Here is a 24,406-nt window from a genome sequence, read left to right as displayed (position 1 = left end):
AGAACAGCAACAAATGAAATCCCCCACGCTCCCTTAGGAGGATGAGTCAGAAACCATGCTCCCTAGAAATGATGACAGTGGAGTTCGGGTGAAGCGGCTCTGTTGGGATCCACACAAGAAGGCAGGTTACCATTCAGTAGGAAACAGAATTTGGGTATCCTGACTTCTAGGTCTGGGTTCTATCTATAGAATCACTTTCTTTTTCAATTTTTTATTCCTCTTGGACACTCTAGCCCTTTACATAATGAATAGTGGCCTTCTGTAGTTGGTCTCTGTGTGTGTGTGTGTGTGTGTGTGTGTGTGTGTGTGTGTCTTTTTAAGAGGGAGAATGGCATTACTGATGTGCTTTTGTAAAGAATTCAAGGTTGTCTGGATCCTCAAAGAATGCAACTGAAAAAAATACTGTTTCTTTGATTCAATGGTGCTTACATTTGGGCAGAGTTTTCTTTTTCCATCCTCAAATACAGTATTTGGGACAATCTACCCACAACGGAAAGATTTTAGAGCTTCAAAAGTGTAGGCGAACCAAATCAGAATTAATCTCTGTGAAAACGGAGACTCAGGCACACGTAGAAAGTTTAGGAAAAAATCTGGGCAGGAGGCAGTCCCAGAGAAAGATGCCTGACATCTCTCTGAATTTAAGGTGAGCTAGAGTAGGACAGGTGAGGAAGGGCCAAGGAAAGTTCCAGCTGCCATGTGATCTGCTGTCTCACCTATGTCCATTTAACTTGAGTCTGTGTTATCAGGGGGTCTAAGTTGATTTGGTTAAAATGTGTCCTATTGTCTGACTGCATGAACCCAGAGCAGGCTAATAAAGGGAAGTCTAGGCTAACTGGGGCTAAGGTGAAGTGGCCAACAGCTATTCACTTGAAAAGGACCGACCAGATCAGTCTGCAGGGTATCTCTAGCAGTGTTGCCTTGCCTTTTATTATCATATTAAAAGCCATGTATTTTATTGGGAAAAAATTAATTTACTAAAAAAAGAAGACTTGCAGATCATAGAAGCAAAAAGCATAGAAGATAACAATGATCACTTTTGAACACTTGGTATGTGTCCATCAGTTTTTCTTCATATGTGGATTTCTCTACATATGTTATCTCATTTGATCCTCATGCTAACTATAAAAGACTGATATTTTGCCCATTTTCTATGTGAGGAGCCTAAGGCTCAGAGAGGCTAGGTGAATATCCTCTGGTCACACAGCCAGCAGGGGCTAAGCTGGTATTCCAGTCTGAGTGGTAGACCTGAGCTCTTTTCCATGCCTTGTGCTCTTCATGACATGAAATCAGTGTTGGGGGAACTATGCCCAACATCTCTGGTTAGCAGAGTGAATCGCTTTTATCTTTTGCCAACATGTCATAGAAAAAACCCAAAACAACAAAAAAATTAAAACTCCTGGCTCTAGGAGATTTCCTATCAACCACCTGAAGTTTGGCTTTGTTACATATCATTTGAATATCTTGACAATCTTATAAAAAGTCTAACAAGAATAAAGAATTTTGCATTTATGCTAGCTCCTATGTTAGTTAAAAATCTCCTATTCCTGCATAACAAGGTGCCTGGGGGACTCGCTTACCGCCAGAAACTTATCTGAAAATGCTGGAAAGTCAGAATTTGGGGCCTATATACTGACTAATATTACCAGCTGTGAGTTGGCTTGAACATCAGTAATATGATATTTCCCGCTACAATTTGATTTGGTTAAAATGTGTTTGAAGTTCACCCTTTTATTAACTAGAATTACCACCTCCTGAAACTGGAGGGCTCCTGAGAGCAGGCTGCTAGTGCAATCCAACCTCCCACCCGCCATCAGTGCATTTCCTGGCAACAAATACTATTAAATTGATAACTACAGAAATAGGTCAAAATGTCTTTTCAATAGTTGCTAATGTTCCCCTAATGCTCCATCTCCTCCCTTTGATTCTCCTGCTAACATTTTCTCTAACATCACAGGAGCAACAACTAGTAAAGAGAAACGACAAGAAGATGGAGAAGCTGGCAGCAGTGGCTGGAGGAGGTCTTAGGCATTCCCCCAATTATCAAATAGAAAAGCTAAACTTCCCTAGGGGCCAAGGGCCCCCAAATCAGCTCCGCTGCTGAGTTGGCTGACCCGGAAAAAAAAAGCTGTGTCCAATATGAGCCTTAATATCCTCCTGTGCAAAAGAGGAAACTCAAGATGACTGATTATTCAAATTTGTACAATGCTCAGAGTTCACAGGAGATAGGAGCCTTGACTAATCTCAACGCAGTGGGGTTTTAAACTTATTTACACTACTTTCATAACCATATCTATTAGAGCCTTGGCTATCCCAGATAGAAACTTCATTTTATATAAAGAAATGACACCATGGCATATTTTTGTGAGAGAGAGCCTCTGCGATCATCCCGGGTTTGATTATTCACTATGTAAACCTACATCCACCCCCCACCCCCAGAAGAAAGTTTGATTTTCTGAATTCACGTCACATATGCGACCAAAGATAAAGAAGTGGACGGGTGGGTACAGATGTATCAGGACATGGCTGATTCTAGGCAGATAGTCTAGCTCAGAAGGGACAGCCACCTGCTGTAGGCAAGGAGCATAAGCCCCCTTGTTAATGAGGTACATTTCAATTTCCAACACTTCTTCTGAGATGCAAACGTAACGTAGGGGTTTAAGCCATTCGTGCCTGGATGCTCTAATCACTTCAATCCCAAGAGGGTTACCTCAGTGTAAAGCAGTTTTGAGTTGGAGCTGGGGAGGGGATAGGGATAATTTTGGAACTGGGGAGGCTGAAGGAAAAAATCAGCTGAACACAAGGACCCTGGGCCCTGGAGGCAGAGGAGAGGAGGAAGGGAGTGGCCATGACTGAAATGGACTCAATCTGTTTAGCAGTTTTTGCTCAGGGCCTTGTCCAGAGCTAGTGAACCACTGAAAAATCTCTTGGGAGATGCCACGGTCTCTGAGTAATGCTTTTGACCTTTCCTCTGTGCCATGGTTGTACTGTCACTAGACAGGAGGTCAGCATTGATTTGAAAACTTGCAAACTTCAGCCTACCTGGTTCAGGCAAATAAAGGTTATTCTAATCTTCTATAATTCAAACTCACAGGGAATGTACAGGCTGGTACCTCTCCATCAGATTCCTCTGCCTTCCTTCCTTTCATGGGGGAGGGAGAACAGAGGTGTGGAAGAGAGGGCACGGGAGAGGAGGAGGGGAGGTGGAAGGGGCTCTCCTTCCAGAGTTTTCGATGTGAGTGAGGCTTTGTGTCAGGCGAGCCTCTCTCTGGGCCCTCCCGGTAAGCCAGGAGACACTGTTAGTGGCAGGAAGTATTTTATAGGTTCAGGGAGGCTAACTAGCTTTAGGTGGCCATTCAGGTTCCTTCTCCCAGCTCCTAGTTCCTCTGGCATATTTCCTCCTCCTCCTGGTTATGGGTGCTTAGAAACTGGTTTACAGCCCAGTCATCTAGAATATATCTTTTGGGAATATTGAGGATGCCCTGAATAATCACAAGCATATCTGGCTGGGAGTCAGGAGCCTTGAATGCTTCTGCTTAAGACCTAGTCCTAACAAACTATCACTGAGGACAAATCCAGGCACCTCTATGGGGTCTGATCCTGACTTTACAATCCTGGCATTCACACTCATCAAGGTGGTGGCAGGGGTGTGAATGCACAAAATTCAGCAGAATCATTCTCATTATATGTCATATGTAGATTAAAGCGAGGAACTCCCTCATGCTAATGCCAGTTTTGGGTAAGAAGGATGAAAGGATTGATAGGAGATGAAGGCAGAAGGGGTCATGAGAAAGATGTGGAACACACAGCAGCAGCAATGGAGGAGCTTAAGAGGGACGGAAGCCCAGGCCAGAGCTGGGGGATGAAACTGTTTGTTGAGTACACTGATGTGTTTGATCACACAGTGGTTGGAAAGTCCTAGTCTAAAATAAGCTGAATGTTAGATGTTCTTTTTTAAATCTCAATTTAATGGTTGAAGCCTATTTTAACGAGCCAATAGTGGGCAAAGACCTCATTACTACAACTATTTCTCCCAAGTATTAACCTCTAGCAAAAAAATACCTGCCTGAGACCACTACAGAGTTTCTGATTAAAAAACAAGACCATCTTGATGCTAATCATATCAAAGTGTTTGCAGGAAGGAAGGAGAGATGGGTTCTTCTGAACCATATTGTATGGACAGAAATCTTCAGAGTTGAACACAGGAATTAGCTTCTGAGGAATCGAGAAAGAAGATCATTTTAAGTAAGAGAAGATATGTGACTGATACCTTCAGTTGGCATACCGGGAAAAGATAAATTCCAGGCAGGACCAGCTACATAATCTGTGGGGCACAAGGCAAAATGAAAATGCGGGGCCCTTTATTAAAAGAATCATTAAGGATTTCAAGACAGCAACAGCAGCGCATTAAAGCAAGCCCAGGGCCCTTCTGAGCCCTGGGTGTGACCGCTCGGGTCGTACAGCCAGGAAGGTGGTCCTGATTCTAGCTGTATTGTTTTCACCAAGGCATTCTAGTCCCATAGTCACCAAGACCTAAATTAAGAAAGATGCACCACCACTCTCAAAACTCTCAGTTAACCCTGTCTTCTTAGGGTAAGGAGGCAACTGAATTCTGCAGTAAGGATCAGAAAGATGTGGGGTCTGCCAACATGTTTGATAGAGTGCAACTGCACTGGCTTCTGCTACATTTGTTACAGCCACCATCCCCACTTCTGTCACCACCCAAAGATGCCCAGGATATCAATGTCTGGGAATTGAAACATATTTTCTAAAAACACAAATTTCCCTGAAAAACAAAACAAAACAAAACAAAACAAGCAGAAGTTACTAAAAAGAAGCTGAGTTTCCTGGATATAAGTCCTATCCCTGATTTCTTACTGGGCTTACCTTGAGCAGGTCTTGGGCATGTGCTCAGGCTCAGAAACACAGGTGAATTGCCACAATAACTCTTTTCAGTTTGGGAAAAAATAGAGGAAACAGGAGAACCTGGTCTTAGCCCAGCAGAAACTCACTGGGTTCACTAACAGTGTGCTTGCTCCCTTTCTCTCTCTCTCTCTCTCTCTCTCTTTCTGTCTCATTATGCTAAGTCGGAGCTATGACTTCACTCTCCATGGAAGCTAAGTTTCTCTTTCCTGGATGCTTGGAATGGACCAGAGAAAAGGCATTAGAGGGTAATGGTCATGTCTAAAAAATCACATTTATCTATCTTCACCTGCCCTCCTCCTGTCATTATCATTCCACTGAGGTCTGTATATAGAAAGCAGAGATTAAATAGCCAAGACGAACATCAAAAGAATAACAGCAGTACCAAATAGATGAATGTGACCTCTTTCCCAATGATCTTAGGGGCTTTATATATACTGAGCCTGATTCTCGTAGGGACAGACCAGTAGCCTGGGCAGATGCCTAGGATGTTTGTGTAGGCTGACACTTACCCTCCCCTTACTATACATCTCTGTTCCATTTTCTAAAAAAATAAGGTCTAATATAGAGAACTAGTTCACTTCTACAGCCAGAATTATACCTTGATACTAGACCTTGATTTAGGATTTTTTAAAAAAGATATTTATTGGCAAAACTAATCTTTTTTCTTTTTCTTTTTTTTTTTTGTTTTTTGCTTAATAGGTTTGTACTGCCTTGAGTAAGGCCACTAGGGTCCATAAGTAGATGGAAATGTGTTTGAATCTCTATAATTATGTTTAGATTTCAAAAAGTCTTCCATTCCACAGAGGTGATATAGGTTCAGTCATCATTTTCAAGTGTTTTAACATTGGTAATTAGCAGAGGAGGTCTTAAAATATAAAAAAAAAAGTGATTGACCTTCACAACAGATGTATATATAAAATCTTGATTCACTTATTTTGAAATCATTCTCCTGCTGGAAATATATAGCTATAATATATACATTTATATATGCGTGCACAATCAGCCTTAGCAATACCACTAAGAAGGAGATGAGGATAGACGGTTTTCTATTTATTTGACAAATACACTATTACATAGACAGGTTAAGTGATTTGTCCTGTAAGGAAGGGTGGAGCTGGAAAAAAAAAACCTGTCACATCTGCTCTCAGGTTATACCACTCTGGAATTGGGTAGCCATTATTGTTTTTGAGCGACCTGATCTAGATGTTTGGCAAGGCAATTTTCCTGAAAAAAGATTTTACACTTTTTTTTTCCCTCGGTACTTTCTTTCCCCCTCTCTTTTCCTCCTCTCTGAGATTATTATAAACTAGCGATAAATGTGTCTGCTCTAAGTTTATGCTTGCTCTTCATGGATTTGGATGGATTTTAGCTCTTAAGAAAGCATAAGAAAAAAAAAATCACCTCTGAAAGGTAATAATGATAAATAATGCTGGGCAGTTGGTTTGAGTTAATGTCACTGTAATAGTTGATATGGGTACAAGTGAGGTCTTGGACTCACCTTTCACAAGAGCTAGTCTGTTGGCTCTGAACTGACCCAACAGGAGCAAAGGCTTCTATGAGGCAGAACTCACTTGTCAATTCCCTGCTGTTCTCCTGGGATCTCAGACAGGCCAAACATTTCTTTGCACCTTTCCGTGAACTGCTGCATCTTGGAACTGTCCTCTACTCTACATTAGGGCTACACCCTCTAAGTTCTTGACCTTAGATAGTCCTTCTCTATTTTGATACATATTTGCATGATGCTCACAGTGCTATACTTGATTTTAAAAATTGGCCTGTTATTTGGCCAAGGAAAGACTATTTTGGTATTGTTTTAATTCTTTACTATCTATTTTGTTAATTATTTGTGTGAATAAAAAAAAATCCTAGATTTCTTGCCTCTTGTCATGGTACTATTTCCCAATATTATCTGGTAAATACATAGGAAATACAATTTTATTTTAATATGTCCTAAACAAAACACAATTGTGAAAGAAAACCGGTAGAGAAAAACATAATAAATTTTGAAGATAAATAACAGTTAATTCTGAAATATCTGCCACTCTTACTCCTTTATATTAGAACCTAAGGTTGCCAAGAAATGTTATCCACACCGATTTTTTTAAAATGAAGGGACAAAATAAGTTTCTTTTCTGATGATAAGAACTGTAACCCCTGCAGCATAACAGCACCTGAGCAGCATCTGTGATGTGAAACTGGCCTCAGCGATTTCCCTTGAAGAAGACTGCTTAGTCAGGACCTTCAAGAAAGCTGCTGCTCTTTAGGACCTAGACTCTACAAGGAACGTCCTGGTTCCCTACAGAACTTGGGCTGGCTGTCATCCTATCCAGTATCCAGTCTGCAGTTGCCACTCAGACACGTAGAGTGTGTGTCTGGGGACGACACATAGTAGAATAGGAAAGGATACAGAGCTCTGTCGTACCAGCACATTTATTGTAAGGAACTAGTTATGCTGCAACTGCTTTGCTCTTTTATATTCTAGGCAACACACCGGTGAATATAAGTCATAACGAACATATTCAACATTTTTTCCATCAGTTCAATACATTATTCATAAATATTAGAGATGGAAAAGACCTAGTAGATTACGGAGTCCAAACCTCCCTTCTGTACCGCCCTTTCCCCCAACTGTTGATGCTAGCTCAACAAAACAACAACAAATCACACGAGGAAAGCAAGAAATTCACAAGTTTTACAAGCAAAAAGGAAAGCTCCAAAGAAGTCTGTATTGAGGGTGAGGAAGTTCAAGGCCTTCTCTTCCTGCTGGTGGTGGAGCTCTGAAGACTAAAAGTATGGTGGCCCTTTGCTGTGAAGGCAAGCCAAGGGAGAAAAATGCCAGCTTCTCCTCTTGAGGATCATAATTCAAGGTAAAGCGCAAGAGGCAATCCCATGTCCTTGGCTAAGCGCTTCCTATGTGTCTCTACAACCTGGTGTGGATTCAGGCATTCTTCTCTCCTGTTAGAACTTGAGATACCGACGATAATGATAAAAGAAAATGTATAAATGAATAGAGAGTTAAAACTACTAGAGTATGCTCCCTGGGATTATCTGTACTATCAAGATAGGAAAACTTTGCAGATGCTACTGTCTCTCTAGAGGAATAAATGCTTGCATTTTAATATTCTCAGCAGCTGGTTCCTGTTGAATGCCATCAGGATGATTCAGCCACCCACCAGGAACACCAGTAATGGCAAGTGCACACAGAGAAATCTGCAAAACTTTCTTCTCTTGATGCCAACACTATTACTCTGGCAAAGTCAGAACCCTTTATTGAATTACCAGTTCTACTAAATGTGACCTTGTTCCCCTCACAAATACCAGCTCGCTTTCAAATAAATGGAACTTCTGGCTGATTAAGATGCAGCATACTTCCTGATTTAAGCACACCCTACGGTCAGCTTCTCCTCAGCTATGGCCATGTGATTTACCCCCTTTTATTTTCTCACTATTCACTGTAACCCTGAAGAACCAGTAAGATCCATATACACCTCGAGTCCACCTCGCATGCCGTCCTGCCTACAGCTGACTTGAAGTATTTAATGCTATATCTCTACCCTGACATGCCTCAAGTTATTTTATCATTTCCAGTTTTTAGAAGTTTCTCATTTCCACAGAATGGGGTTGCATGCCAGGAAAACAGAAATGTGTAGATAAACTGCATTGACCCTAGACCTCATTGATACAGAATTACCATACCACATTCAAGTTAGATAAAAAATTAGATACTTGCCCCCTTCTTCAAACAGACCAGATTAGACACTAAGAGGAAGAAATGCCAAAGATGACAGCTAGCTCTCAAAAATGTCTCACTGCCTCATTTTCTGGTCCCCAAAGTAAAATCTAAGGACATTCAACACAGATTCAGGAGCTTTCAACAGCCATGAAAATATATGGCTGGAGAGGGAATTTATAAATGTAACGAATACACAATTGGCTTATAACAGATGCAACTAAAATTAAATTCGATATCTTGACCTGCTCTCCAAAGTGAAAGGTTCTAGTTCAGGCTGCAGACAGAGGTATAACCAGCTCATTAATCACATGAAACAGAACTATAAGCTGACACTTCTGGGGATGCTGCAAAGAGCAATCCTATGTGATTGGGGGGCCTGTGTGAAAGCTGAAAGGGAAGGCAGGCGGCACCGACAGTCTACAGTGAGCAATACTGATATCGTTTATGGCGTCCATAGGTTGGCCAGGGCCGACTATTCTAAACTTCCAGGAAAGAACTGAAGGATCTTTGTAAGGAAGTAACGGGGCCTATGGACTTGCACAAAAAAGATTCAATATATTTTTATTCAGCTCCTATTATGTAAAAGTCATTGTGTTTGTTGCTTGAAGAGATTTTGAACTCAATAAGATCAATCTATGATCTCGAAAAGAATACTGTTGGGGAAGAACTAGGGGAAAGGGAATATTAATAGTAGTAGTAGTAACAACAACAATGATACTGAGAGATGATCATGCGCTGGTCATGGTACTAAGCACTCTACATACTCCATTTCAGGAATTCTTACAATATCCCAGCAAGATAGTTATCATTTTCCTACTTATAGATGTGGAAATTGAGGCCCAGTGAAATTAAGGACACTGCCCAGATTACATAGACCTGTTCCTTACATTACAAATAAACATACAAATGGCTAATCTATAAGAGTGAATATGACTAAAGCCATTAAAAGATAGAGTACTGTAGAAATAGAGAAGGCAGAATTTGTCTCTACTTGGGAGCACCAGGTGAAAAGAACAGGGGTGTGGAAATGTAGTGTGCACTTAGGAGACAAGGAGGAACCCTGTTAAAATGTGTTTAAACTTATTAACTCAGTACCCTCTGATCAGAACTCACATTTTGATACAACAGTTAGATACATTGATTTGTACAGGAAGATTTCTAAGGAGAAGGACTTCTTTCTAAAGGATTTTCTGACTACAATTTCTCAAATTTTTTTTTCTTTTCTTTTTTCTTTCTTTTTCTTTTTCTTTTGGTGGGGATAGAGGGAAGAAGAGAAATGAGATATAAGGTTACCTTGGAGGGGATATGAGGGCTGCATGAGGGAAGCAACGTTAACAGCAGAGAGTGTCCACGGAGTGCCAATGTGGGTGCGTTTTCTTTCATTCCCCAGAATGCCTTATCCTTACCACACATATTTGCCCCCTACCCCATGTAAGGTAGGGTTATTGGTATAGAAATAGGAACGCTAAGGGCCTGCTTACTCTGCTTTCTTCCTCAATTACTTCTGGAATATCATCCACTTTTTATTTATATAAAATTTGTTTTAGGGGTCAGGCTTGTGGTGTAGAGCGGAAGCTAGAAACCTTGAGTTCTCGTACAATTTGCCTTTCTCATCTTGAGAAAGTTTGATCACTTTTCCATTTACATTTTCCTATTAGCATGGTGTTAGCCCAAATAGCATTTCTTCTTCTGTTAAACACCCTGTCCCTTTGGTGAAAATAAAATTTTGTGCTTTACTGAAAAATTTCCATTCTTCTCTATTTAGAACCCCTGGTTCACAGAATCCAATGTATAGCACCACTAGTCAAGATGAATTTGTGGAGCTTTAGTTTCTCTGTTTTTTAAGCTTTTATATTAAATAGTGTTTTCCAAATGTAAGTCACAATATATAAAATACATATTTTAAAAAATTCTACATGGTCCTGCACCAGATATTCAGTATTCCTTTCTGGAGAGTTTGGTAACCCACTCACCTTTATTGAGATATCTAAGGCTTCTTCAAGCTCTAAGATGCCATGATTATGATTCTGTGATGCTGACATTTGCTTTGTCGACACTTAAAGCAGAGCTTTTCAACTTCAAACAATAGCATAACAAGTTGCTATAACAATTACACTTATATGAATCTTTAAGCAGATGAGCATAACAGCTCTTTACAACTATTACCACACTGGACAGCCAAAGCTTAGGAGGTTGTTGTAATTCTCTGCAAAAGTGAATTCTACACTCGATTATATCCTATAAGGAAAAGTATTGCCTTTCTATCTACTTTTAAAATTCATGGACTCTTTCTTTTGGTATCTGTTAGTTTTGCAGCCAGCTACAAGCTTTAAGCATCTCCAATAACTTTCATCATTAGCCTCCGCTCTGTCATGGCTCCTGTGTCTCACCCTTCTGACCTTGCCCACTGAGGTCACTCTTCCTGATGTAATCACACATGCTTCTTTGTAGTTACATTCGTCACAGTGCTCATTAGAATCATCATCATTCCTACTGCACCTTAGGTCAACGAAATTAAATGTGCTTATGCAATTTGTTGTCATTTTAATTTTCCAGCCAGGATTTCTTCATCCAGAAGGACAATTTTATTTTATCTGATCAATAAATAACTAGCCAGTCGAATGACTCTGGAAAGGTTGGTAGAAAGTCGTTCATTGGGGCAAAATCTTAAGTCTAAAGAGGTTTTTGTAAACTTGGACAGTGGCATTTCACTGACCTTGAATCCATAGGTTCAAAATGTATTGATGTCAACTTAGTCTTTCAATCTAGTAAAGCAATAAGGATAAAATATGCGTGATTTATATTTATGTGTGTGTTGAATTTAATAAATTAGTCAAGAGTTAAGTTTTTTTTTTTGCGGTACGCGGGCCTCTCACTGTTGTGGCCTCTCCCGTTGCAGAGCACAGGCTCCGGACTTGCAGGCTCAGCGGCCATGGCTCACTGGCCCAGCCGCTCCGTGGCATGTGGGATCTTCCCGGACCGGGGCACGAACCCATGTCCCCTGCATCGGCGGGCAGACTCTCAACCACTGCGCCACCAGAGAAGCCCAAGAGTCAAGGTATTTTTAAAGAAATATTCAAGTCCGTTCCAGTGACTAATTCACTTTCAGATATAGTCTAAAATATTCTTTTTGGGCTTCCCTGGTGGCGCAGTGGTTAAGAATCTGCCTGCCGATGCAGGGGACACGGGTTCAAGCCCTGGTCCGGGAATATCCCACATGCCGCGGAGCAACTAAGCCCGTGAGCCACAACTACTAAGCCTGCACTCTTGAGCCTGCACGCCACAACTACTGAAGCCCGTGTGCCAAAACTACTGAAGCCCACGCGCCACAACTACTGAAGCCCACATGCCTAGAGCTCGTGCTCCGCAACAAGAGAGGCCACTACAATAAGAAGCCCATGCACCACATCGAAGAGTAGCCCCCGCTCGCTGCAACTAGAGAAAGCCCGTGTGCAGCAACGAAGACCCAACACAGCCAAAAATAAAAAATAAAATAAATAAATTTAAAAAATATTCTTTTTGCTGTAGTTTTAACTTTTTTTTTTTAAAATAAGTAAAGAACGTACATAGACTGTGAAGTGGCAATGTAGTCCATTGTGGCATTCTATATATTCCTCAACTTTTGCTCTTTCTATGGTCAGTGTATGTAGAAATAAATAAATCTACAATAGTTTAAGTCTAGAAATTTTTGTTTGGCTAAACTCTGAAAACATAGCTTAAATAGAGTTGAAAGCTTGGCATCTCATCATTTCTTTATATTATAAGGCTTACAATGCCACCTTATAAAAGATATATTCGTTTATTTTCATGTTCAATCAAAAGTGTAGGGTTTCAGGTCTTGGAATGGATTACAGATTGTTCTCTCCTGGTTATTTTTGGCTTTAAGTATATTGATCATTTTATCATTTTCTTGTTTTAAACTGCTTTAAACACAGCACAAATGTTATTCTCATCATGCCAGAAATGGGTTTGGAATTGATTTTGAGTTTCCATCAGTTTTACTCTTTGCTCTCTGTGAGAAGTTTTTTACTTGCTTAAATTCAAAAGGATAGTTTTGTTCAAAAGATGTCAGAGTACAGCATTCAGAGATCCTTAGCTGGACAAGAAAACTGACATTTTCTTCTTTACAAAAAAATAAAAATCATTGTATCTATTGCCATGGACTTTATTGAAATTAGTGAAGAATCATTCATACGAATGCAATTTCAAGGGCTTCCTCCCTCTTTCTCTTCATGTAAGTGTTCGACAAAAGCATGCATCTTCTGAGAAGCTGGCCTGATTGGTCCAGGTTGGCACTGTTTCAGTGTTTGGCCTACAGCGGCTGCTTAGGAATAATTTCATCTCATCCTCTCTGTTTTTCTGGACTGTATCAGACTCAGACACGTGGTATGCAAAGGAAATCCAAGTCCCTTAAAAATGCTATTTCTTTTGGTACTAAAGCCAAGCCCAGTTCTACTTTGGCCAAATGATCTTATCAAGATTTAACAAGAGATATTCAGTAATATCTCCAATCTGGGAGAAGACATTCCACTAAGAAAGATAATTTACTACAGAATATCTATATTTCCTCTTCTGGTACCAGGCAAGGACATGATCGAACTTTATCCTATTGGTACTGAGAATACTATAACACTGATGCAAATTTTATGACAATTATTCATTTCAATTAATTTAAGCGGAAATAAACAAGTAGTTCTTTCCATATTAAAGCAGATACTGGAGATCTATTTTCAGTTATTGCTGAAAATATTTTGGCTTCCATAAAGGCACCTTCCTAACACAGCTGCTTTGCCCTCCTCTGCACTGTCACAATTCAGAATTTGTCACATTTCAGCCAGGTTCTCTAGACTAATTGGATGAAACAATTGCATTACAGTATTAAAATTCCTTTGCAGAATCAAATGAGAGGAGATCTGCACAGTTCAGATAGCCTGGAAGATTTGCAACAAACACAGACCAAATCCTGTATGTTCCATACATCTTTCTACATTTACAGTAATAATCACTTCTATAGTGTTAGGAGTTAACTTCACACTTGAGAATATCAACAAACATAGGGAGAAATTTAGGTATGTAAACTTCATTTCCCACCCCATCCTTCCCTCTCCCCTGTGCTGTTTTGTGTTTCAAAGCGGAGTGCTGCATCTTTTTTTTGAAAAGTGTCAGGAAATCGCTTTCCTAGCAATCTAGGCCCTTGAGTTTATATGTGTGGTAATGACACACCTTGAAACAGAGAGCCCCACAAACCAGAGTGGGACGTTAATTTAAATACAGACTTAGGGGGAAGAGCTCCATCTACTGAATTAGTTAGATCACAGTTTGTACCCTATAGTTATCCCATTCACTACTTTCAACCTCGTAGAGGCTCTGGGGAGAACGGAAAAGTTACAGACCCCCAAACAGCTTTGAGTCTGATGCCATTTTGAATATTTCCCAGTTACCCTGAGCCCCTTTCCTTTGCCCTTCCCAGTCTCCAAAGCTTTCCATGTTTCAATATGAAAGAAAAATGGGATGCTTTGCTGGATAAATCATCCTTGGAAAAAGGTAGAAATCCATTGGTAATTGAAGGAAAAGCCCCAAATAGCTGAAGGGAAAGCAACAGAAAAAAATCGTTCTACCTGACCAGTTGGCAGCCCAGGTAAGAAGCAAAGGGAAGAGTAGCCTACTTACTCCTCCCGCCTTACATCATTGCTCGGGAAGTCTGCAGCCACCCAGAATCAGCTCTTCTGGGCTCTCCCCAGCTGCACAGTGCTGTTGTGGCACTGGGAATTTGCTGTGGCTTCATAAGATTATGGGGATATGCTTCAGCAAGCCAAAAAAGTCACAAACAAAATTCAGGAGAGAAAAAAAAGTACAAAAACAGCTGATCTTACTGGAGAAGCACTTGGCATTTTCCTACATATGCCACAATTTTCTTTGGTATTTCCTGGTTCTATGATCAGAAAAGTTATCATATCATGTTTATTACTGTTGTGTTTTCAGGGTTGCTGGTGGCGGGGCGTGGTATAGTGAGAGCAAACAGACCAGACATGGGAGTAGCAAGGTAAAGATTACTTCTCCTACTTGTTTGAAAGCTTTCCAGGGGATCATGAGGTTAAAAAGTTTTCTTCTTCAGAATACTGAAGACATATAGAAATAATATACAGAAAAAATAGCCATAGCCTTTCTAGATTGGGAAAGTAAAAAAACTTGTTTAACACAGTAACAGATACGGAACAAAGCAAATCGTATCGGAATAAACCTGAATGTTAATACAGCTGCATAAAATTCAGGAGTATGTAAGACTTATAAAAATACTTTATAAGTTGAGATAAATTGTTAGAATACAAAAAGACATTAATAAGTATATATGTATATAAAATAATCAGAGGGAGGCAATAATTGGATTTTTAAATTACAGAAAAATAATAAAATATAATAAATTAATAAAAGTTTGCATTAAGGCTAATCCTCTTTCATGCAAAAATAGAATTAATATAAATGTAAAGTGAAGCTGTGTCTCTGTATGTGTGTGCATGTGTATATATATATGTATATCTGCACAAAGTATTACTGACTGACATTGAAAGGTGATATGTTGCATAGAAATAAAAACTTTGAATTATTTTAAATTGGGCATTTAAAGTATCAGCATTAACCTGGCAGGTTTTTTTCTTTTTTTAAAATAACATTTAATTTTCAAGTTCTATTTTAAATCATGGAAAGAAAAAAAAATTAGAAAAGCATTGCATAGATGCACAATATGTATTCTGTAAAAAATTTCATTTGCATTTCTTAGAATATTTAGTTCTCAAAAAACGGCTAGTTGGCTTTTCTTCAAGCCTCTGCAAGACAAGTTCAGTTCTGAGTCAAGAAAAGCTATGAGAAATTTCACCTCAAAATGAAATTTGTTTGGATAATTATAAAGACCTGAAAAATGAGATCATCTCCACCATAACTATAACAAACAGCTAATGAATAAATATATTCTGACAAGAATCGATAAGAATTGCAAAGCCTGAGAGGGTCATCGCAGACTTGAAAAAGGTAACCAAGTGAGGAAACATCAAATGGAGTTAATGGAGATAAAGCATTCTGAAAAATGTAAAGTGTTAACAGTCACCGACAGGAAAGAATATACTTCCACAGGGATGACAACAACAAAATGAAACAAAACAACCCAAAACAACTGGAAATATATTATATCTCCTGGAGCAAAGTATGACTACTTATTCAGCAAGAGGAGAACCTACTTCTTTGTCATTCCCTTTGGAAGCCTGCTGTTTTTTTTTTAAAAAAAAGGTTGCACAAAAGATACATGTGTTCTTTTTCTGGTATTATTACAGGCCCACCTAGATTTAGCTTTCGGTTCCAGATGAGATCAGGCATGTTCAGACTAGCACATCTTTGCTCTGTAAGCACAGAGCTGCTATCTTTTCACTGGCAAATTCTCGGATCCCCAAATTTATGCACAATAAATGCCCTTAAAAATCTGCAAATTTTCTACTTCAGTCAAATACCTCATTGAGTTCAATTTTTTTCTTATTTTACTCTGCTAGTAGTAAGCCGAAAAGTTAAGGCAGGCGACTCCCATAAGAAAGGAAAGTTGAATAGTACTTACCCTAAGTATAATGTGCAAGCCTTAATGGGGGAATCTACTTTTGCTCTATGGTTTTTAGAAGGGAATCCAGGTTTAAACTCAGCTCTCGCCCTTTTCCCTTCTGGAAAACTGAGTAGACTCACTGAAGGTGGCTCTGAGAAAGATCCTACAAATCAACAGCCTTACCTGTGGCCATTCAGAAGACTGCACTTTGGTGTGTGTTTAAAACTATGAATAAAGTCAGACACAGCGCATGCTCAGCAGGCAATTTAAAAATATTTATAACGTTGTTGTTTCAAAAACAAATTTCCTCAAACAAAGCAAAACTTACATTTCTGATCCATGCCAAGTTTAACGTTCTGAGACAAAGCTGTTTTGGAGTTTTCTGCTGGGGAAAAAAAAGGCTTCTAAAATTTTTGTTGAACGAAAAATAGTTCCCTCTTCCCTTCTGGATTCTCTTAAATTAAGAGGTGGAATAAAATTCCCTCTAAGTTTCAACAAAATTCACCTTGGGCTAAGATAAGGCAGTAGATATTTAAGGTCTGTAAAAAATAATTTTGGGGAGAGTAACAAGGAACTAAAAACTATAAGTTTAAAGAATGTAATGGTCATCTGTACCTTCAAGGCAGTCTTGCTTGTTACTGTACAAAAAAAATCCTGATACAAATAGGATATATTATGTTACGTATAGATAGGTTATGCGTTGATAAGAATAATGCATAGGAAACTATGTGCATACCTAGAGAAGTTATGTTTTTCTTTTGCTAACTAAAATCTGAACTCTTGAAAACTGTAAAAGAAATACATCAAAAATTTAGGAGAAACCCAGGAATAATGTCAGTATAATTCCTCTGTTTTACATAGCAGCCATGGAGAGGAAGGCAATCACATATCTATTAGTTAAATTTTGAGTTACACAAAATAAAAATTGGCTTAAATACAGTTTTTAAGGCCCTAATTGCAGCAGGAATGCCTGTGTTACCCTGGCTGGAAATTTTTTCTCCTCCTTGAGTATCCCTAAGTATTCCATTTTACCATCTATCACCAAACCCTGCCCGGCCCACAGATCTCACAGATCTTATTCAAATCTCTCACTTAATTCTTAAGTCACTGAATGACTTTCAGCCCCTGCTCTACTTTCCAGGGGTGCTCAGCTGGCCTCACAAAAGCTCCACAGACGCATCGTTCAGTATCTCTGATGCTTTCAAGCTCAGCAGAGGGTGCCAAAAAAAAAAAAAAAAAATCAGTGATTAAAAAAAAGTTTATTAAAGTGAAACTAGGAGTGAAGATTTGAAGAAGTTGCTTCTACTTTTATTTCCCTCGCAACTCAGCACAGGTGTTTCCTAACTTATACTATCGTGCATGCTGATGAGGGGGAGGGTGAAATTAAGGTGAGGGAATGGGCCAAGGGCCGACCAGCAAGCATTTAGGATTTCCAGCCTCATGTGTTAATGGACATGTCTAAAAATGGACCCCCCAAAAGCCTAGAATGAGGTTTCTTTTTGGCAAATGATTAAACCAGTACACTGAAATAATTAAAGCTTTGTCCTTAAAGAAAGCATCAGATCAACAGAACAAAAACAAAGATAAAAATTGCACACACATATGCATGCGCACACACACACTCTCTCGCACACACAGATACACAAAACTAGCGGGTGAGGGGAGAAGGAAATTAAATAAAAGAAAACAAACAGAGTCCTAACAGGCCATTCTCCGAAAAGGAATCTAAATAAAAAGTCATATGATATCTGATAGTGCAGGACACGTCGCCAAGAACTGGGGCGGATTGCCTACAGGAAGAAAGGGCCAGTGTATTCCAGCTCAAAGAGCTTTTCTTTCCTCCTCCTCTATTTTTTTTCCCTTTTCTCCTCGACTGTGAATGTGTTACTCTCAGGTCAGATGCACGAAGAATCCCAGAATGACAGCTATCACCTTTCACTGTACTCCTGGCGGCACAACTGGCTGATAGGAGCTGCCTGAGTTGGGATCAAGAGGGGCTAGTGCAGCTTTCAGTAACAGCCTCTTCCAGTAGCCCCTCTGTCTCTTTCATAGACCCCCTTGGTCACGTTAAAAATAGAACAACAACAACAACAAAAAAGCACAAGCAAAAAACAAAACAAAAAACAAAAATGCAAACACAACAGCCCACAGCAACAAAAGAGTTCAAGGGGAAAAAAAAAAATCAGAAACAAGCCAAAAGGGGGAAAAAAAAAAGCTCTTTCCTTCAATATAAAACTTTTTCAAGACCGAGTTTCTTTTCTCTTATTTTGATGACTTTCTTTTTAAAGATCTTTTTCTCCTTAAGCACTCTTAAGAGCATTAAAAATCTCTACAAAAATACAGAAAAGTCTCAAGGCAATATAAGAATTTTCCTGAGGAAAACACATAACGGTAAGAAGTGAGTTACCCTAGAAAAATTTGGATTCGCCAAAAGTTCCCCTAATTCTAATGTCTTTCAGCGACTTCAAGTGCAAACACTGGCCACCTAGCTCTTGTTTTTTCTCTGGTGGGTCATTACTGAGGCAACACATACACAGTAAGGTTTCCCGAAAAGACTCCTTGTTATCAAGTTACTTCAAACATAAGGCGCTCACACCTCCCAGCCAGAAGGGCTTATTGACTAGACACCACTCTCTGCCCTGATATGTATTACACCCTTAAGAAGCAGTTACTTAAATGTATTCTAAAAATATGGAAAAATGTATATATTTTCCCTACAGTTTCCCACCCCAGGGACAGGAACAGATTATACTTTCAGTGAATGAAAAAAAAAAAAAGAAGAAGAAGAAAAGAGTTTCTGAATCTTGAAACAACTGTTGTAGCTGGTTTCCACTTAGTAAAATAGTTATCTGTAGTTAGGTACTGTACATAATGTATATTTAAGAATTTTTGTGGTGCTTGTTAATTTTCCCCCTGTTCAGTTTTGTGTCTATTAAGTATCTTAAAGAGATTTCCAAATAACAATTGAAATATAAATGCATTAGGAGGAGAACTTTTAGAAAGAAAACATTTTCTTGAGTTTATAATTCAAGGATGTCAGTATAAAGATATAAGTGTACCGCATATGTAAAAGGTGGAATTGTTTATGCGTCTTGCACAGACAGTTCACATGATTTCTTTCTTCTTTTGTTGGAGCATTAATTTGAAAATGATAAGCATTCTGGAATGTTTGCTACAAACACAAATTCATGGTGAAAATATACATGCATAGGCAAAAAATCAAATGGAGAACACGCAAAGCTACGTGGCAATCAGAATCGTAGAAAAATCTCTGTCTAGACTATATTTCGCTTGAACTAGTGTATCACGGATGGGGCAGTAATCTCTCTGGGGGTCTTGTAATTTACGTCATTAAATAGAAACAAAAATAAAATACAAATATCTATTCCCTTAGTATCTTTTCTTCATAACTGACAAGTGACACAAGCGGTACCTATTAAACGGATGCAAAAACTTGTGAGACCGAATGAACTAATGTACCCCATTGGTATTTTGGGAACCCAAATCCCATAATTAACTTTTTACCTAAGAGGCAAAAGTAGAAGACGTTCTTGCCACTAAATTGATTATTTTGTGGAGTCTTGTTCTCTCCTCCACAGGATTTTAGGGACCCAGAATGGGTAAAGAGATGACAGCAGAGGATGAATCCTGAACAACTTTTATTGTGAGTAGAAAAAAATAGCATAGAGTGAGCATAGAACAGTTGGATTTAGAAAGATTAAAAGACGAGAAAAGAGCAACATATCCAACTTAATTAGTCTTTTTCCTTTTCCTTTTTTATGTATATATATTGGGGTGATGGGGAGAAAAGATAACTGGATTTCTTTTGAATGTCTTTGTGTCTTTATAGAGTGAATGTTCTGTTCCTGTCTCTCTCTTTTTAGGCGAAAAACTAATAAAAATAGAAAAACATATATCAGACATTAAGCTCACGGCCCCCCCCACCCCTTCCCTTTGTAAAGAACTCTTTGTTCTCTAGTGAAAATGCTGAAAAATCCCCGGGCAGCTACTCCCTGAAACAAGTGCAAAACACTTAGAGGCTTTTGGGCTGGCTGGGAGCCAGGAACCCTCCCGCTGTCTGGTTAGAAGAGGAAAAAAAGAAGAGAGAGGGAGAGAGGGGAAGAGAGATGGGGGGGCAGAGAGAGAGAGAGAGGAAGAGAGAGAGAGGAAGAGAGAGAGAGAGAGAGAGAGAGAGAGAGAGAGAGAGAGAGAGAGAGAGAAATTGGAGCTTCCTTTAATAGACATAGGAAGCAGCGTTTTTTTTTTCTTTTTCCTTTTTTTCAAAACTGGCGGTCAAGCGTTAAGTAACTCCCGTCTAAATCCACCTGCTAGAAATGAACTTGGGTAACCCCCCAGGGGTGCACAAAGACAGGGAAGACAGTAACATAGTCCATACTCTTTCCCACCCCCCGTTGTACTGCTTCCATTCTTTCTGCTCCCATACACAAATGCCCACAGATCTCACGCCACCCCCTTACCCCCCAACAACAAACACAGCGAAATACATGCTCCCTAGGTCTCTTAAAAAAAAAAAAAAAAAAAAAAGGCTTTTCCATCTCGGTTGCGACACAGTGATAAGGGGTAGCGAACATCTCATACCTGGTGTGAATGCTAATCAGTCAGGAGTTCTCCTTTTCCCAAGACAGGGAACTGTTTCCTTCCAAATTTATTAGAACCTCCTCCACTGCCTCTTTGAAAAACCTTCTTTGTCACCCTCTCCCAAGTCCCGATACTTCTTTAAAAAAAAAATGGCTTCGGAGCTCCTTCTATTCTTGATATTGATTCTCTCTCTCTCCCCCCACCCCTCCTCCTCTCTCCTGTCTGTGTCTCTTCTGAGTGGTCTATTGATAAGTCCCTGGAGGCACTGGGTCAGCCTGCCCGTAGGAAACCAGACACAATGCACAAATCTCCGAGTGCCATTCTGCCATCAGCAAGCAGACCACGTTTAGGAGAGAGAGAGAGGAAAAAAAAAAACAGTAGAGCAAGAGACAGAGAGAGAGAGAGAGAGAGAGAGACCAACCGAGGGAGGGAGAGACCGAGAGGAAGAGGTGGGGGAGAGAGAGAGAGAGAGGGGGAGAGAGACAGAGGGAGAGAGACACGGAAGGAGAGAGAGAGAGTGTGAGAAAAAGACTGATTGGAACAGGAGGGAGGGAGAGAGAGAAAGGGAGAGGGAGAGAGAGAGCGCGAGAGGGAGAGCGACACTGCCAGTCAGGTTAATCATCCCTACTTTAATTAGCTGTTCGGCTTAGACATAAAACAATTGAATTTGAATGATCTGTCAGCAGGCTCGGCTGAACCAAAGGGGAAAAGCGAATATTACAAAAAGACTGTTGGTGTGTTCTGATAAGCAATACTGCTCCTACTGACAAATCCTCAAAGGGGGAACTATTAAAACTTACAACTAAACAAAAAGTGCAAATGTAAATGGCACTAGATAGAGGTCTTTTTAAAAAATGGAGTTTTCTACCCTAGTTTTATCAACATAGATATTTATGTGCAGGTGCCAGCATATTAGGGTCTGTGTGTAATGTGTGAAAGTTTATTAACGATGGTCTGGGAGTGTAGCAGACAGATGCTGCAGAGAACAAGACAGGTACAGTCGGATGCCGAGTCTAGATCTTGGAGGGAGATGGATGCTGGAAGAAGAGGAACCGTGGCAAGAGATCAGCACAAAGTCAGTGGGCAGACAGGCAGACAGATTTTAGGCACTGCACGATCTCGTCTAAAAAGGCAAAAGTTCTGATGCAATAATAGGTGCAAAACAATCCATCCGTCCTTCTCTCTCGGGAGCACTCCAAGGTACAGTTAAAATGGATTAATCTTTGTGACAAACAGAGCTGGCAAGGCAGACTATGGCAGACACCGAAGGCGACTCGCAGACCCAGAGAATACCAGAGCCGGGAAAAGCCACAGAGATCAATCTCTCCAACGCCCTAATTTAGCAGATGAGGAAACTGAGGGCCAGAGACTCAGGCTAATAAATCATAAAGGCAACAGCACTGTCGACATTGGAACCCAGGGCTCCACCAGTGCTGTTTCCATCATACCAGCCAACTTCCAGCTTTCTTTAAAGATTCTGGCCCAACAGGTATGGAAATCACCCTTGTCTTCATAATAATAAGATTCTTCCACCTATACAGCTAGTGCACAGACCTCTAATTCTTAAAAATGTCTAAATAGCTAAGTGGAAATTTTGGGGGGTTCATTTTGAATTCTAGGGATAGGGATTTAAGTGCTTAAGTCATTCTCAGAGAAAAGCAGAAAAATATTGCATTGTACAGGCCCAGTCTCAGCAAGGTATAGCTAGCTGGTGCCACATTCCAAGCTAGTGAAGGCCAGTTGATCGATCTACAAAGACCTCTCCCAGAGTTTGCAATTCTCTTTGTGAATATCGTCCGCTATACATCACAATGTAAAAAGATGTGTTCTTTCATACAACTCATTTTTAAAATGTAGGCACACTGTAGGTGAAAGAGATTGAATCTTTCAGTTTACAGTGTCATTTTCAATCACTGATGAGATTTTCTACCTGAAAGATTAGCTATAGGCAACTTTTCCTATATATTTCATTTGAAACGAGCTACTAAAATAGAAAGGGGGAAACTGTATTATCTGCCTGTGTATTTGATGGTATCTTTTTTGGACATATATGATCATATTCAGTAAGGATCTTCCTCTTACAGCAGATAATTGAAGGTAAAATTTTTTTAAGGGGGAAAGGGGTGCTTAAGAAGAGAACAGTTCTATCAGATGTTACTGGAGAGATTAAGTCTCTTGTCCTAAAACAAGAATCATGGTGTATATAAAAGTGAAAACTCTCAGTCATGCTTCAGCAACGATGTTGCTACTTAGGGTGACAGAAGAAAACTGAAAGAAATGTCAGGCACCTGGGAGCCCACTCAGAGGCAAGTAATCAGAGAGAAGTCATGGCCAGAGTAATTTAGCTTATTTGCATGACAACCTCTTTAACAATGGCTGCTGTGACATGTCTAAAACATACGGTCCACAGTCAATCAATTTAGGGGGAGGAGGAATCAGTGATTTTGACATTGGTAGGTGCCTCCTGCAGGTCTCCAAGCACCTGATAGGCAAGAACCCAAGGCAGAGAAGTGCAGTCCTTAGTGAATGCGTTCTAGGTGACCTGCGTGAAAGGGGAATGAGCTTTGGAGTCAAACAGACCTTTGTAAAAGTGTGTAAGTCACAGCTGCTCTCACAGTCTCAGTTTCCCTGTCTGTAAAAGGTGGTAATATCCATCCCATAAGGTTATTTTGAGGATGACATGAGCTAACACAGATGGAATCGTGGCTGGTCATTACATGGTAGCTTTTATTGAGCTTTTATTGAGGAAGGCAGAAAATGAGGGTGTGAATAAACAAAACTGCATACTCTGGATGTGCTGAGTGTATTATGTTCAAAGCATGCAGGTTTAAGACACGAATGCACATAGCAAAGCAAGGATCTAATACAGATCCAGAAGTCTAATACAGACTTCTGCTGGAAAGGGTAAAGTTTAAAAGCCCTAAATTCTGGAATCTAAACTTCAGGGATTATCTGAGGGGTGTTTGATCTCTTTGTTTCCAGACTTTGGTATATTTCCTGGCTAATAATAATAATAACCAACATATCACTGAGCATTGATTTGTGATAAGCACTCTGCTAAGTACTTAACATTTTTCATCGTACTTTAGTGCCACAACAACCCTATGAATTAGGTACTACAAATCCTCACTTCACAGAAAAGAAAATCAAGGCATAGAAGATTTAGGTGACTTGTTCAAGAGCACACAGCTAATGCGCTCAAGAGCACACAGCTAATAAGTGTGGAGCCAGAGATGAAACACAGGCAATCTGACTTTAAAGCCTGCATTCTTAGCCATAATGCTGGGCTGGCACACGGTAGGTATTCAGTAAATATGTGTTGAATAAATGAGCAAATGCATAAAACACCAGTGTTTCGATTTCATTACAAAATAAGTGCAAATCCATTCACGATCACCTGAGAGAATCTTGTGCTAGGACTATACAATCTGTACCTCCTCTGTAGCTCACTTCAGGTGGCAGCCCTTCCTCAGAAGCCAGGGTCAGCCATGTCCCTGGATGGTGCTGAAAATGGATGAGGTGAAGATCGCTGGCTATGACCACCCAGGGCATTTAAATATCTGATGGCA

General features: G+C 39.9%; 1 protein-coding gene across 16 annotated transcripts in view; it reads right to left on the bottom strand.

Annotated features, from left to right (window-relative positions):
* Positions 1–24,406, bottom strand: part of ZBTB20 (zinc finger and BTB domain containing 20) — an 816,172-nt gene that overhangs the window by 118,081 nt on the left and 673,685 nt on the right. The window contains exon 1 of one of the 16 annotated variants that reach the window (XM_067738846.1): positions 20,838–21,300. The exons of the other annotated variants lie outside the window; for them this stretch is intronic. The gene's annotated coding sequence lies outside the window, so the exon portion shown is untranslated. Of the gene's footprint in view, positions 1–20,837; positions 21,301–24,406 lie in introns of those variants that run through there. 16 annotated transcript variants of the gene reach the window in all.

This window comes from Pseudorca crassidens, chromosome 5 (genome assembly GCF_039906515.1).
Source record: "Pseudorca crassidens isolate mPseCra1 chromosome 5, mPseCra1.hap1, whole genome shotgun sequence".
NCBI lineage: Eukaryota > Metazoa > Chordata > Mammalia > Artiodactyla > Delphinidae > Pseudorca > Pseudorca crassidens.
The sequence above is the reverse complement of the archived record's forward strand: the minus strand, read 5'-3'. Positions and strand labels throughout refer to the sequence as shown.